This window comes from Oryctolagus cuniculus, chromosome 6 (assembly GCF_051225735.1).
Source record: "Oryctolagus cuniculus isolate XC-2025 breed Fujian yellow rabbit chromosome 6, ASM5122573v1, whole genome shotgun sequence".
In the NCBI taxonomy this organism is placed as follows: Eukaryota; Metazoa; Chordata; class Mammalia; order Lagomorpha; family Leporidae; genus Oryctolagus; species Oryctolagus cuniculus.
The window spans coordinates 6,513,381-6,529,048 of NC_142872.1; the positions used below are offsets into that span (position 1 = coordinate 6,513,381).

At 49.6% G+C, this 15,668-nt stretch overlaps 1 long non-coding RNA gene across 3 annotated transcripts in view; it reads right to left on the reverse strand.

The window, feature by feature from the left end:
* The window catches only part of LOC103346548 (uncharacterized), a 199,429-nt gene that overhangs the window by 113,781 nt on the left and 69,980 nt on the right, over positions 1-15,668 (reverse strand). For all 3 annotated transcript variants that reach the window (XR_016235047.1, XR_016235049.1, XR_016235048.1), the window contains exon 2: positions 6,166-6,296. This is a non-coding gene — a long non-coding RNA (uncharacterized LOC103346548). The remainder of the gene's footprint in view (positions 1-6,165; positions 6,297-15,668) is intronic.

A 15,668-nucleotide genomic window follows, 5' to 3' on the forward strand; every position in this document is an offset into this window, starting at 1 on the left:
ACCCCACCAACCTCTGAACGCAGCACGACTCCACTTTTAACAAAGGACACGCACAGACGAAGGTGGCCGACACACGAGCTCGCACAGGCGGGCTGGAGGTGGGTGCGATCAACCCCACGCTGGACATCAGGAACATGGCCTTCGGTGCTCCCGGTCCCACGCGGCTCTGGCTTCCGCCACTCCGCCCCATCCGTGGGGCTCTGTGTCTCCTCACCCGGCTCAGGAGAACTGCTGGCTGGTGATGAGTCACCTTCAACTCTCCTGGCCGCACAGAGTGACTCAGCAAACGCAAATCAGAGTTGGGGCTGGGGGCAATGACAGCTCCCCCAAACCTGGGAGGCACATGGACTCTGATGCTGGCAGTTGGCTGCTCACGGGCAACGTAAAACCACCGAATCGCTCCCTAGGCAGTGGTCTGACTCGCCACTGCCTGCCGTTGTCTGGAAGAAACAATCTTCGACACAGACGTCTCCTTTGGAGGGTGCAGCATCCCTGTGACTCAACATTTCCAGTCACCGGGGAAAGGTTAACTCCACCCGTGTCAGCACTTCACTGCCTCTCAAAGTCGTGGGCCAGCAGCTTACTTGTAAGCTCTGGTGACACAAAGATGGCCACGGTCAGCGAGGCGAAGCGACACAGCAGACGGAAGCTCAGAGCATGCGGCCTCTCCTCACAGCAGATCTCCAAGACAGGAGCCTCACCCAGAGCCACTGCCTTCCCAAGACCCCCTCCCCCCAGCCCCCTGCTCCCCATGGCCACTCTTGTGCTCCTGTCTGTGGCTGGAGCCTCACACACAGACCCCGTCACTGTCACCTCCACACTGCCATCGCCACCATGTGTCTGCAGCCAAGAGCAGTCTGTTGTACTACGGCCAGAGTTTAATGACCTGCGATCACCTGACGGATGGAAAGCGGCTTTTTGGATGCCCTTAGCTGGGCATCCAACGGCCTTGGAGAGCCTCCCACGCATCCCTCTCATCTCCATCCTCACTCCACTGTGGCAGCCCCAAACACTCATCCTTTCCATGCCCAGGGCTTCTGTGCTCTGACAGACCATAATAGCTTCCCCTGATTCTCTCCAAAAACCCTTTGAGTGCCATTTTGCCCAAAATCTTTGGTCAGAATTATTGGTGACCTCTGTGTTCAACTAACTCTTGGTGCACACTGTCATCTTCACCAAACGAGCAAGCAACGCTGAGAGCCCTGTGCCCCAGCCCTGCACTAGAGGCTGAGAATGCCAGCGAGAGCGGCAGAAGATGAAACCAGACCCTGCCACCATGGAAGCCACTGGGGAGACACTGGGGGATGCCACTCTCACGCATGTTTGGGTGGTGAGGAGTCCTCAGCGGAGGTGCATGGGGATAAACAGTATGGGAAATGGACTCTGCGTCTCAGAGGAGCCGCAGTGTGGTGGGAGAAGGAGGCAGGGGGCAGGTCTTGTACCCGAGCCAGGACCTTCAGCTGGTGCCTGCACTGGGCCATTCGAGATGGCTGTGCAGTGGCAGGAACACCACAGTGGCCGTGGAGAGCCTGTGAGCTCCTAGATCCTGCAGAGCAATTTCCTGTCTCGTGAACCTCACGAGACAGATTTTAGATTTAGATTTTACGTCTTCCTATTCATGTTATTTTTCTGCTCTGTCATTTTTATTGCACATACCAAAATGTCCACCTGGAGTGGATTAGAAATGTAAGCAACTGGTCTTTCCTCACAGGTGGCCTGGGGGCACTGGGACACACTTTGGTCACCCCAGATGTCTGGGCTCTCAGCTGGCGGCCCGCAGACGGAATCCAGTGAACAAGCAGTGTTCTGTTTGCCCATGTGGCTTTAGAAAGACAAGAACCCTCCATGTCAGAAGCTCTCTTCAGCTTTTTCCTAAACCACCAGGTGACCTGACGATCCACAATGGCCATTTTTGGCATGGCCAAAACCCCCTGGCCCCAAGCTGCGGCCACTGTCCTCTCTGACGGGCTTTCTGGTTGCTGCCACGCCTGCTACCCTAAACCCAGCCGCTGCCGGGCATGCTGGTCGCCTTGGCCCTGCTCCAGGCAGCAACAGGATGCTGCTCCAGCAACCTTGCCCTGAGTCCGCTTCTCACTCTGCCGGGTGGATCAATCCGAATTTGGGGTTGGGGCTGTATTTGCTTTTTTCTTTTTCTACAAGGTGGATTGTCCTCTTTATTTAAAAATTCATTTATTTACTTGGAAGTTAGAGAGACAGCTAGAGAGAAAGAGATCTCTCATCCACTAGTTCACTCCCCAAAAGCCCACAACAGCTGGGGATGGGCCAGGCAGAACCCAAGAGCTGGGAACTCAATTCAGGTCTCCCACGTAGCACTGGGCACCTGCTGCCTCCCATGGTGACAGTAACAGAAGCTGAAGTTGAGAGAAGAGTTGGGACTCAAACCCAGCCATCCCAGTGAGGGACACGGCCATCCCAATATACATCTCAACCCCTACGCCAAATGCCCACCCCCAATCTTCTTCTCTATTCTGTTATTCATTTTTATAATAATTTTTCTGTTTGTTAGTCCTTTTATAACCTAATGTATTTAAATGAGCAGGAAAGTAGTAAACACCTTTTATTTTATCATAAAACTCTGAGGTCTTCTTTACCCATCATTTCAGAGTATTTTCTATTTCAAAAATGGGCAGTTATCTAAAAAGATCATAAAATATTTGCATTTCAGAAATGATGCAATTGTTGGTAAAGTGCTTTAAGCCCTAAAAAATCATACAGCTGCAATATCACACACATAAAAATAAGTAATGGTCTACATGTTAACAGGAGAACCCTGTACCAGACCAGAAGGAACCTGCAACAAATCTGTCTTCCTTTATCTGTCGTTTTCCTTGGGCTTGTGCGGTGATCGCCACGTGTGCAGGTGTCTAAGTGGCTTTCCTTTAGGAGACGTGGGCAGAGGGCTGGGGTGAAAGCGTCTGCAGTGAGCCTCCGCTCCTACCTGCACAGCTGCCAACAGCTGCGAGAACCCCAGGGAGTCCCAGGGCTGTGCACGTGGGGCTGAGCCGCATCTCCAGAAGAGGGATGTCTGCAGACCACCGTCCCACAGGGCAGGCAGGGCACTCTATCACTGCTAAAGCCCCCGGGTTCGAAGCCTCCAGGGGCTGTTCACGGCCCTCACTATAAACTCTGCCCTCCTGGGCATAGCCCTCTGCCTTCCGAGTCCTCCTGCAACATGCCCCCTCCCTCCCTCCTGCAGTTCCCGAAGAGCCCACTCTGGCCGGGCTGCAGGGTCTCCTCGCTGGCTGTTCCCTCACACCTCCCCCAGCTCTTCACAGCTGGCCCCTGCGTGTCACTGAGCCCCAGCAACCATCCGTGTGCACACCTGCCTCATGATCCAGTGTGGCACTCTTTCTCCCACGGGAGCTTGCCTGGCTCCCACACACACCTGCCTCACCCTCCAGCCACACCGTGTCCTGAGAACACACCTTGGCTTCCTTCTGCACACACATTCCAGCTCACTCAACGACTGAACTCCGCAGGCGACCCAGGTGGGACTTGAAAGACCATCCACACGAAGGCCCACCCCGGTCACACACACAGACCACTGTGCAGTCCATGCCTCCCGACACCAGCTCAGAACCTCTCTCTTCACAGCTTTGCTAGGCAAGGCCATCAAGGCAGACATGCTCGTCATGGCCAGTTTCGTTCCGTCACAGTCTGAGTGACACCTTCACAGACTGCACCCCACTTAGAATACGTGGGTTCAGCCTGGCGACCACGTCGCTCTGAGCAAATACGCGATGCGCTGGGATGCTTCTCACCGAGCCACCTTAATCCAGACAGAACTACTCAGGAGCACTCGCATCAGCAGAGCCATCCCCTTCAGTGCACTTACCACTGTCTGGAGTGCAATAGGAGGCGGCTGCATTTGCAGTAGTGATCTTTATGTCCACAGAACTAGCACGGCTGTTACTGGACAGTATTCCACATGGTTCTCCAACCACTCACACTAGGCAGATTATGTAGCACAGCAATAATGGTGCCATAAAGTTAACTGTACATAATTTCTCTGTCCTCCTAAGAACTCAGACTGCTGGTGAGATTCCATTTGCTTTCTCAGACTCCTAGAAATAAGCAATTAATTGCCAGGATTGCTAATTGAGTAAATTCCTCCTAAATGAATCCTGAGTCAGATGAACCCCTATGAGCTAGGCCACGTGAATCTTCCCGTGGTCAGAAACTCAAGACCTGCATTCAAAGTTAAGAGCCATTGCTTGGTAGCACAGGAAAAATCACCAAATACAGCACATTTTTAAAGAATGGGTCATTGGGGCCAGCACAGAGAAGTGTCAGCCTGACTATCCCAGGCTTGCACTATGGCAGGCACCCGGAGAAGGGGCTCGACTGACCAGTAACCTTCACAGCACACAAGCGGTCCTTCACGCCCAGCTGAAACGTCAGTGCTAAAGCAACCAAATGCACATTTCCTGCCTGAGTCCCGGTGACAGCAGAGAATAGACACAGGACGAAGAGTGGGTGCGTCTGGAAGGGTCAGGAGGAGGCTCCACTCCAAAGCCTACCCACCCCCCACGCACGGAGGGAAATCTCAAACACGAACACTGCAGACCCTCATTCCGCTCCTGAGGTGGGACTGGGATCCAGCACAACTTCTGGGGCTTGGAAAACCTCCCTCCGACCGCAAGTCGACCAGGTCAGCGAAGCTGCCGGCCTGAGTCATCAGCTCTCATACTGGGGATTCCGGAGGCTTTACTTTTAAAAGGGAGTCTTCTGGTCCCAGTTCCGGGCAGAATGTGCCCTAGGCAGCCTGGAGGTAGCCCACCACCGTCAGCATGCCCGGCCCTCCTGTGCAAGCGGGGCCTGCCCGTGACCCAGAAACTCCACGTGGAAGAGATCCACAGTGGGCAGAGAGAGGATGTAGGGGAGGGATCACAGAGACGCGGGCTGTCCTGAGTCCGTCAGCTGTAGAAGCTGCAAGCAGCTTACCTGTCAGCCAAGTTACTGAGCAACACCAACAGAGCTCACTCCACGTGTAAAAGCCGAAGCTCGTCTCCACTGGGCTGATGCAGCCGACTTTCTGCTCTTAACCTTCCAGAACACCACCATCCCCCAAGAGACAACTCTGTCTTTCAAGCTCACTTAGAACCTAGTCCCTCCCAGCATCTGACCCTCCATCCCCAGCTCCTGGAGATGGGCACGCCTTCCTCCCCAGGGCAGCCGGCTGCCCTTGCCTTGCACATGCCCTAACACTACTTACTAATCCCACACCGAAAGACTTCAGATGTCCTTCTCCACGCCTCCGCAGCAGCTCCTGCCCCCATGACACCCAGCCTTTGCTGGAGCCTCTGTAATGGCTTCCCTTTCAGAGAAGGTCTCACAGCCCTGGGGTCGCACGTCAGAGCCTCTCCCTAACTCGGCAACTCTGTGGCTCCAGGACTCATCACCTCCCCTGGACTTCTCCCCAAGGAAGAAACCTGGGTGGACAGGCAGACACAGATCGGGCGGTTCATCAGCTCTGCATGGACTGTTCTGGTTTCTGACACTACCGTACAGGCCAGATCTCACGATGATAAAGGGATTCTGCTGGGAACAATTGTGACAAACAAATGGTTACTTACTGACAACAGTAAAGTAGCCAGGTCACACCAATGCTGGTTTGTGGACTGTATTTACAACTGTCATCCCTTCGACAGTGAATCTTGCTCTCCCTCCTTTACTCCCCAAGAATTTGAATTTCAACGCCACAGTGTCAGGTAACACATCATTCATAAGTGCAAGAGCCCAGGAAATTCATTAAGAAAAGCCCAAAGGAAATCTCTTCTGCCAATTCCTAGGCAACCAGCAGGATTCCCCAGCCAGAAGTCAACAACGGGAGTGAGTGTGCGCATGTGCACATGCTGTGTCAGTGTGTTTCAGTGTGTGAGCGTGGGCAGGCATGTCACTTGTCAGTGTGTGCACGTGTGTATGCCTGTGTCAGTGTTTCAGTGTGTGTGCGTGGGCATGCATGTCACTTGTCAGTGTGTGCATGTTCGTATGTGTGCACGTGTGTGTCTCTGTGTGTGTGCCTGTGCGTATGTTGCAGAACCTGACAGCTCTTCTTTTACTCTCTAGCTTCAAAGTCTGTCATCTGAAAGCAGCTGGGGTAATGCAGCAAAATCCAAAAGAAGCATCCAGGAGCTTCCCTACCTCTTTCTTCAATGAATCCTGCAGGGAGCGTTGACACGAGCGTCTCTTCACTCTCAAAGAAACAGCCATTTCGGAGCTGCCGGCAGGTGCGGTCTCTGTGGCTGGAACCTGCTGCTGGCTGAACACTCCCCCTGCAGCGGGACGAGGGGCAGACAAGGGGATACCTGATCAGATAGTTTTCCTCTGACTCATGCAGTATCCGCCCTGGGAAGGCAGGGTTCAAGGTCACACCATTTGAGGCAACACAGGAAGAAGAGAGGGCTGTGTGAGCAGGGTTCTTGTATGGCACAGAGATAATGTTACCAAAGGACACAAAATCCCCCAGGAGCTAAGTCAGCCTGGAGGTCCAGCCCAGGTAGCACGCTGTGGGTCTGCCGTAACAAGCTGGAACGTGCGGCCTGCTAGTGGGAGCCACGTTTGGGTGCAGAGCCTCGAGAGGCCTGCTCGTCCTGCTTCTGCACAGACCAAAGCCTGCAAGTCTCAATGCTACTACTCTTGTTCTCTTTGAAATGCTGTTTTCAGGAGACGCACGTTACAGTGCAGCTGCAACCCAGACATTAGGCCAGAATCCTCCCCATCTCAACAGTCCTCAAGCCTGGGCAGGATGGACTTCAAGGCACCCAGAAAAAGAAGGTACTTTCCTAAAGATATTCATCTCTGCTTGGCCAATGCCCAACGCAGTCTAAAGGAAAAGCATCTCACAAATGAGAATTCAACAAATTTCTCCCACCTTCGTAAGCTGTCTAAGGAAGAATGCAACCACATTACTCATAAGCCACCGGGTGTGCTACTTATAACCCACTTTATAGACTGTAGTGACACATAAGACGGTAAGAATTATGGCTACAAAGGACACACAGCTGTCCTCGTCACAACCACACACTCCAGCAAGCGTGGCCACGTCCCACTGGCAGCGTGAGAGCTCTCAGAGCCCTCCTTCCACACCATGGTCACTTCCCAGGTTTCCCGGTTAGCGTAACAACCCCAGAACTGCACTTACACTACTGAAAGGAATGGTACTCAGCCTTGTGGGATGGCTGAGTAGTGCAGAGACGCTCCTTATCCGTGCAAAAAGAGCATTGAGAAAGTAGTGACATCTGCAGCCTGTGCCCTTAGGAGTAGGTGGCACCCAAACTCTGATGCCAAATCATTTGGTATCCAACTACTGGTGTTTAGGAAAGTTTCTCTTGCAGTGGATATGAAGGAAACAGGTTTCTGTCTCCGTTGCCATCACTTTTTCCTTTCATGAAGCCTTCACAGATGGTGGAGGACAACACCAACTGCCCAGCTCCACTTGGGAAAAGACCATTTTCCCCCAGTGAATTGTCTTGGCACCCTTGGCAGAAATTGAATGACTGTAATAAATGTGATGATCTGCTTCTAGACTCTCGATTCTAGCTCACCGTCTGCACGCCTGTCAGTGCCACACTGACTTGATTGCTATAGCAATGTGAGAGGTTTTTAAATCGGCAAGCAAGTCTTCCATGTCTGTCATTTTAAAATTTTGGCTATTCTAGGTCCTTTGAATTTTAGGTCTAGCTTGTAAGCTTCCGAATAAAACCCAAGTAGGACTGTTAAAAGGACTACACTCAAGCCATAATTAGCCCTCTGCAGAGGACTGCAACTGTAACAGCATCAAGTCTCTCAACGCGTCAACACAAAATATCTTTCCTCTTACGAAGACTTTGACACCTTTCAGTGGTATTTTGTGATTTTCAAAGTGTAAGTTTTACATTTCTTTGGTTAAATTTCCTTCTGTGTATTTATTGATGCCTTTGTCAGTGGAATTATTTTTTTTACATTTTTTTAACTTTTATTTAATGAATATAAATTTCCAAAGTACAGCTTATGGATTACAATGGCTTCCCCCCCATAACGTCCCTCCCACCCGCAACCCTCCCCTTTCCCACTCCCTCTCCCCTTCCATTCACATCAAGATTCATTTTCAATTCTCTTTATATACAGAAGATCAGTTTAGCATACATTAAGTAAAGATTTCAACAGTTTGCGCCCACACAGAAACACAAAGTGTAAAATACTGTTTGAGTACTAGTTATAGCATTAAATCTCAATGTACAGCACACTAAGGACAGAGATCCTACATGAGGAGTAAGTGCACAGTGACTCCTGTTGTTGACTTAACAAATTGACACTCTTGTTTATGGTATCAGTAATCACCCTAGGCTCTTGTCATGAGCTGCCAAGGCTATGGAAGCCCCCTGAGTTCACCGACTCTGATCATATTTAGACAAGGCCATGGTCAAAGTGGAAGTTTTCTCCTCCCTTCAGAGAAAGGTACCTCCTTCTTTGATGACCCGTTCTTTCCACTGGGATCTCACTCACGGAGATCTTTCATTTAGATTCCCCCCCCCCCCACAGAGTGTCTTGGCTTTCCATGCCTGAAATACTCTCATGGGCTTTTCAGCCGGATCCACGTGCCTTAAGGGTTGATTCTGAGGCCAGAGTGCTGTTTAGGACATCTGCCATTCTATGGGTCTGCTGTGTATCTCACTTCCCATGTTGGATCGTTCTCTCCCTTTTTTATTCTATCAGCTAGTATTTGCAGACACTATTCTTGTTTATGTGATCCCTTTGGCTCTTAGTCCTATCATTATGATCAATTATGAACAGAAATTGATCACTGGGACTAGTGAGATGGCATTGGTACATGCCACCTTGATGGGATTGAATTGAAATCCCCTGGTATGTTTCTAACTCTACCGTTTGAGGTAAGTCAGCTTGAGCATGTCCCAAATTGCACATCTCTTCCCTCTCTTATTCCCACTCTTATATTTAACAGCGATCACTTTTCAGTTAAGTTTCAGCACTTAAGAATAATTGTGTGTTGATTACAGTATTCAACCAAAAGTATTAAGAAGAACAAACAAACAAAAAAAATACTAAGAGGGATAACATATTAAGTTGTTCATCAATAGGGCGAGGGCTGATCAAGTCACCGTTTCTGATAGTGTTCATTTCACTTTTAACAGGTTTCCTTTTTGGTGCTCAGTTAGTTGTCACCGATCAGGGAGAACATATGGTATTTGTCCCTTTGGGATTGGCTTCTTTCACTCAGCATAATGTTTTCCAAATTCCTAACAGGGATCACTTTTCAGTTAAAATTTAAACCCCTAAGAATAATTGTGTGTTAATTACAGAGTTCAACCAATGGTACGAGAACAAAAAAAAATACTAAAATGGATAAAGTATTACATTGTACATCAACCGTCAGGACAAGAGCTGATCAAGTCACTGTTTCTCATAGTGTCCATTTCGCTTCAACTGCTGGATTGTTCATTGCCCGTGTATAAAAACGCAATTAATAAGGGTGGGTGCTTTGGTGCTGCAGTTTAAGTTGCCATCTGGAATACCAGCATTCCAGATTAGAGTGCCAATTTGTGTCCTAGATGCTCCACTTCTGATCCAGCTCCCTGCTTTCCCAGCAGTGGATGATGGCCCAAGGACTGGAACCCCCACACCACACGGGAGACCTGGATGGAGCTACCGACTCCTGATTTGGCCATCTGGGGAGCGAACAAGGAGATGAAAAATCTATTTCTCCCTCTCTGTCTCTCTGCCTTTCAAATAAATCAAGCCTCCTTTTAAAAATGCATTAACACTGCAATACCAGGGCTGAGTTACCTAGCATTTCAAGCAACCCTCTGGCTCCTGAGCACCCACTGCATCTTGCCTTTGCTGCGGTCTTGCTCATCTGCACTTCAGGAAAGGCATTCTGGGTATGTGTGCAGGGCGTAACAGCAAACTGCTGCATGGAATCCCTGTACACAGCGACATGGTGGCAACCTGAGGAGTGAGCTGCAAGCTCTGGGTCTTCATTTCCTCCCAACACCATCTGGCTCATTTCATCGGATTCTGGGGTCTGGTTTACTTATGAAGCCTCTATTCCGTGGCTTGGAGAGGTTTTTATCAACTGAGGCAAGGGAAGACAGCTTGCCTTTCAGGCTATTTCTGGCGGTAACGGCGTCTCCTCAAAGATTTAGGTGAATCAGGGTTAGCTCCTTTTTTTTTTTTTTTTTCTGACAGCCAGAGTGGACAGAGAGAGAGAGAGAGACAGAGAGGAAGGTCTTCCTTTACCGTTGGTTCACCCTCCAATGGCTGCTGCGGTCAGCGCACTGCACTATTCTGAAGCCAGGAGCCAGGTGCTTCTCCTGGTCTCCCATGGGGGTGCAGGGCCCAAGCACTTGGGCCATCCTCCACTGCACTCCCAGGCCACAGCAGAGAGTTGGACTGGAAGAGGAGCAACTGGGACAGATTCTGGTCTCGGATTAGCATATTCAGCCGCGGCGCTGACCAAGTTACCAGCAAATACAGGACTAAATCTCCTTGATCTTGAGTTAGCCAAAGGCTTCTTAGATATGAAACCAAAAATGCAAGTAATAAGAACAAAAGATAGGCCGGCGCTGCAGCTCAATAGGCTAATCCTCCACCTAGCAGCGCCGGCACACCGGATTCTAGTCCCAGTCAGGGCACTGGATTCTGTCCCGGTCGCTCCTCTTCCAGTCCAGCTCTCTGCTGTAGCCCACAAGTGCAGTGGAGGATGGCCCAAGTGCTTGGGCCCTCTACCTGCATGGAGATCAGGAGAAGCACCTGGCTCCTGGCTTCGGATTAGTGCAGTGTGCCAGCCGCAGTGGCCATTGGGGGGTGGACCAACGGAAAAGGAAGACCTTTCTCTCTGTCTGTCTGTCTCTCTCTCTCTCACTGTCCACTCTGGCTGTCAAAAAAAAAAAAAAAAAAAAAAAACAGAAATCTGGCTTCCTCAAAATGAAAAACAAAAAGGTTTGTCCTTCAAAAGATACTATCAAGAAAACGAAAAGAACAGGAGACAATATTTGCAGATCATCTATGTGATAAAGGACTTGTATGTAGGTCACATAAAGAATACTCCTAACTCAACAGCAAAAGGACAAATAACCTACAGCTTTTAAGTGGGCCACTGATTTCTGAAGAAAATACACAAATAGCCAATAAGCAGAGGAGCAGGACTCAGATGACTCCCCACCTGGGAAATGCAAAGCGAGACAGAAGGAAACAGCTCCTCACAACTACCGAGAGCAAGGGCAAGCCTGAGAAAACATTCTTAAATGGAAGTACACCTGACGGATGAGCCCCGCCTTCAAAGGGAAGCACTGAGAATTTTTTGGCCACCCTTCCTCAGAACATGACAGGTTCAAAGTTCTTAACCTGTAACAAACTAGCCTAATTTGTTCTTAAAAAATAACCTAAATCAATGAATGTCATATTATGTGTAAAGGGATTTTAAAGCTATATAAAGTTCACTGCCAATTAAGTATCCTTTCTAGACACACAAAAAAACGTGACGGCGACCTGACTTCGCCTCACTCGGGATGATTTCTGCTGTCAGCACAGCGTTCGCTGCAGCGGCTGGAGGGGCCTCAGAGGATGCCAGGCTGGTCGGCACAGCCAATCCCCGAGAACTTGCAGGCAGAACAAACTGACAGCAGGTGAAAGGGTCATCTTTCACCATCACGGCCAGATCCTAACCACCTAGGACCCCTGTCATGTATCTGAGGGCAGGGGTCATGTCACCTGTTCTTCTCAACTAGAACTGCCTTCCTGCAACACTGAAAGTTAGTCAAGGCCCAGAGACTGATTCTTGACAAGATTCACTGGAGCAGGATTTAAAGACACAGACTCACAGGGTGTTAGAGCGGATTCTCTGCTCACGCTTACCCGCAGCACTGCTGCAGAGCATACCTGCGCTCCCAAACACTGAAATCAGAACTGTGCTACCTGTGTCCTCCCAGCAACCCTCAACGACGAGGCTCCCCGTCATTCATGCTTCATGGGCTAAGTGCCCGGCCCCACTCACGGCTGCACTTCTGACAATCCAGACCTCCAGGACAGCTCAGTACCACACGCAGCTCCATTTTCCTATCTGCCAATGGCTTTCTTGAATTGTTAACGGTGTATAGTTTATAGATAAATAGTTTATATTTATATATAACATCTGGCCTGTCTTGTTTTCCAAATTCATTTTTTCACCTTTCATCTATGTTTTCCCTTCTCTTACCATTTACAAGCAACAGATGAGCTATGTCTCATCTGGGTTTTCGATAGAATATATTTTCCTGACTACTTACTGCTTTTTAATGGTAACTTCCTCATCTTCTGGTAGAATCATCCGGCCCTTATCCTTTCCTTACCATTAAAAAGCAGTAGTTAGGAAAATACATTCCTATGGTCTGGAGCTTCTATCTGCCCATGGCTGAATCTTCCTCACTACACTATACATCTTAAGATTAGATTCAATCTTGGTATTCTGTTAAGATGCTTACTGTTAACAATAAATACAAATTTCATAAAATATAACTTTAAAAACACATTAAATCAAAACTCGACAAAGTTTTAAGAAACATCAGAAGCTACTGGGGACATTCCCTTAGCTGAGGGATCACGAAGCTCAGACACACAAGCAGAGGGCAATGTCACTGCCTTGGGGTGAGAGAGGCGACGGCTCAGACAGCCCACCAAAAAAGCACCCAAGCTCTTACTTTGGAGAGGAAACACAAGTGCATCCAGTTTACAACCCTAGAGACACAAAAACCGCTCAGGAAGATAAGAAGAAAAACCACCTGTAAAATAACTGGAAAAGGGTAAAGATGAAGCAAAAAGATATAAGCGTTCACATTCACACAAAACGATGCCCACCTTATTAGCGATGAACAAAATGTACCTCAAAGTGACAGGTGTGCCGTCCCAGACGCAGAAAGGTGATCAGAAACGGGCATCACAAATGTCAAGGCTGCCTTCAGCGCCTGTTGCTGCATGACTAATGACCCCCAAACTCGGCAGCCTGGATCTGCCATTTATTCTGCCCACAGACTCCGTGCATCGAGGATTCCGAGAGGAACAGGCTGCAGCGTGCTGTGGTTCCACATCTGGTCTCCACAGGCAGGATTCAAAGGCTGGAGGTGGCTCACTGGCAGGGGCATGCTGCACTCAGGGCCGGCAGGTCCTCCCTCCTGTGCCGTCTCTGCGTACCTGTTCTGGGAAGCCCCCTCTTATCACAACGGTGTACCCAGCTTCTAAAGGGGAGAGTCCCAAGGCAAACAAGTGGAGAGTGTGTCACCTCTTGTGGCCTGTCCTCAGGAGTGATGTCACATCTAGTGTGCCAGAGTCACAACCTGTCCAGATTCAAGGGGGAAGGAACAGACCCCTCTCCTGACAGGAGGCGGGTTCAAGCCCCCTTGTGTGAAGACCGGGTGGGACGGAGACACTGTGCAGCCACCTAGGAAGACACAGTCTGCCACAGGAAACCGCTAGGAACAGAGGCCCACTCCGGACAGCCTGCTGTAAATGAGTGCCTTCCAGGTCCTCACCTGCAGGCGCAGCACAGATGTGTCAGACGTGCTTAACCCTTATTTGCAAACTGGTTTCCTTCCAAATCATACTCCAGTTGGCAAGTGCATCTATCCATTTCATGTCCCAAGTGCATCCACTCTTGATATTCTAAACAGAATTTGGGTTTTATGCTGCCTAATTTAATGTACTTTTTTTTCCTGGAGTTAATTCAAGTTGCCACTTACACATTCATTCAGCAAATAAGAGCTCTTATCAAGTGCTGGGACCTAGAAGTTCAGCAAACTGCACAGCGTCCCTGTTCCCAAGGGTTTAAAATCTGCTGGAGGGGTTGGGGTTAAGCCACTGCCTATGAGGCTGGTATTCCATGAGTGCCAGTTCAAGTCCCGGCTGCTCCACTTCTGATACAGCTCCCTGTTAATGTACCTGGGATGGCAGCAGATGGCCCAAGTACTTGGACCCATCATCCAATTGGAAGACCAGGATGGAGTTTCAGACTCCTGGCTTCAGCCTGGTCCAGCCCCAGTCATTGTGGCCATTTAGGGAGTGAACCAGCAGATCACAGATTTCTGTCTCCACACTTCTACCTTTCAAATAAACAAACATTTCTTTTAAAAAAATCCGCTGGAGAGACAGATATTAAACAACTTTATACGTAGAATCAAAACTTGAGAAAAGTCCTTTGAAAGTTATGTGCAGAGTGGGCAGTGCTGTGGCACAGTGGGCTAAGCCTCTGCCTGCAGAGCCAGCATCGCACATAGGAACTTGTCCGAGTCCCAGATGCTCCTGTTCCAATCCAGCTCTCCAGTACTGCCTGAGAAAGCAGAGGACAGCCCAAGTTCTTGGGCCCTTGTACCCACATGGGAGACCAGGAAGAATCACCTGGCTCCTGGCTTTGGATCAGCACAGTTCCAGCCATTGCAGCCATTTGGGGAGTGAATCAGCAGATGGAAGACCTCTCACTCTCTCTCTCTGCCTCTCTATCTCTGCCTTTCAAATAAATAAATCTTTTAAAAAAGATATCCTCAGCAAATATTTGAATACAATGATAAAACTATTTAAAAAAAAAAAAAAGAAAATTATGTGCAGGAGACTCCAAGAGGCTCTCTGGGTAAAACTGACTGAGGGATCAAGTAAGTAGTTGATTCTCAAACTGAAGCCTGAAGAATTTCTAGAAATTCACTGTTTGGGGTGCAAATGTTGCAGGCAGGAGGAGAATCCATGTAAAAGCTGTGAAGCAGGAAGCAGGGTGGCATATCAGACCCACAGAAGATGTGCTGAGTGAGGAGCAAAGGTGGAAGAGGACAGCACAGGCGTGGACGGGACGCAGACACCACCACCTCCACAGGGAGAAGTGCACAGCCAGCACCCTCGGGCAGCTCTAACACCAGAGCACAATCCATGCATCTGTGTGCTCAGCTTAGCACCTCTGACTTCTCTCTAAAGGGTAAAGACGGCAGAGGTGGAGAAGGGGAGACATCACAAGCCCATGTCATCACCCAGGTGAGAGGGAAGTGCAGTTCCGGCCAGTGCTGCAGGTAATTATCTCACAGGGAAGTGAAGGCTGCTGGCCCTCAAACCCAACACTACAAATTGCTGTGCCACTGAAATTCCAGTACATGGCCATCGTGCTCCTGGAAGCCAGGGTGTGGAGGCATTAAAAGTCTTAGGAGGGCCAGTGCTGTGGTATAGCTGGTAAAGGCACCGCCTGCAGTGCTGGCATCCCATATGGGCATCAGTTCAAGTCCTGGCTGCTCCACTTTTGATCCCGCTCTCTGCTATGGCCTGGGAAAGCAGTAGAAGATTGCCCAGGTCCTTAGGCCCCTGCACCCACGTGGGAGACCTGGAAGAAGCTCCTGGCTCTGGGCTTCAGATCTGCACAGCTCTAGCCATTGTGGCCAATCGGGGAGTGAACCAGCAGATGGAAGACCTCCCTCCCTTTCTCTCCACCCCCCTCCTCTCTCTGTGTAACTCTTTCAAATAAATAAATCTTTAAAAAAAAAAAGTCGTGGGTTCTGCATTCCCTTTAACCTACCAATTCCACTTCTGGGCGTTCACAGCATGAAATAAGCACAGAGCTGTACGAAGAGCTGGCTCAAAGCCTGTCTGGAGCAACGTGGGGAACTAAGCTTGGGCATTATGTTAACATCTGACAGAAGAGT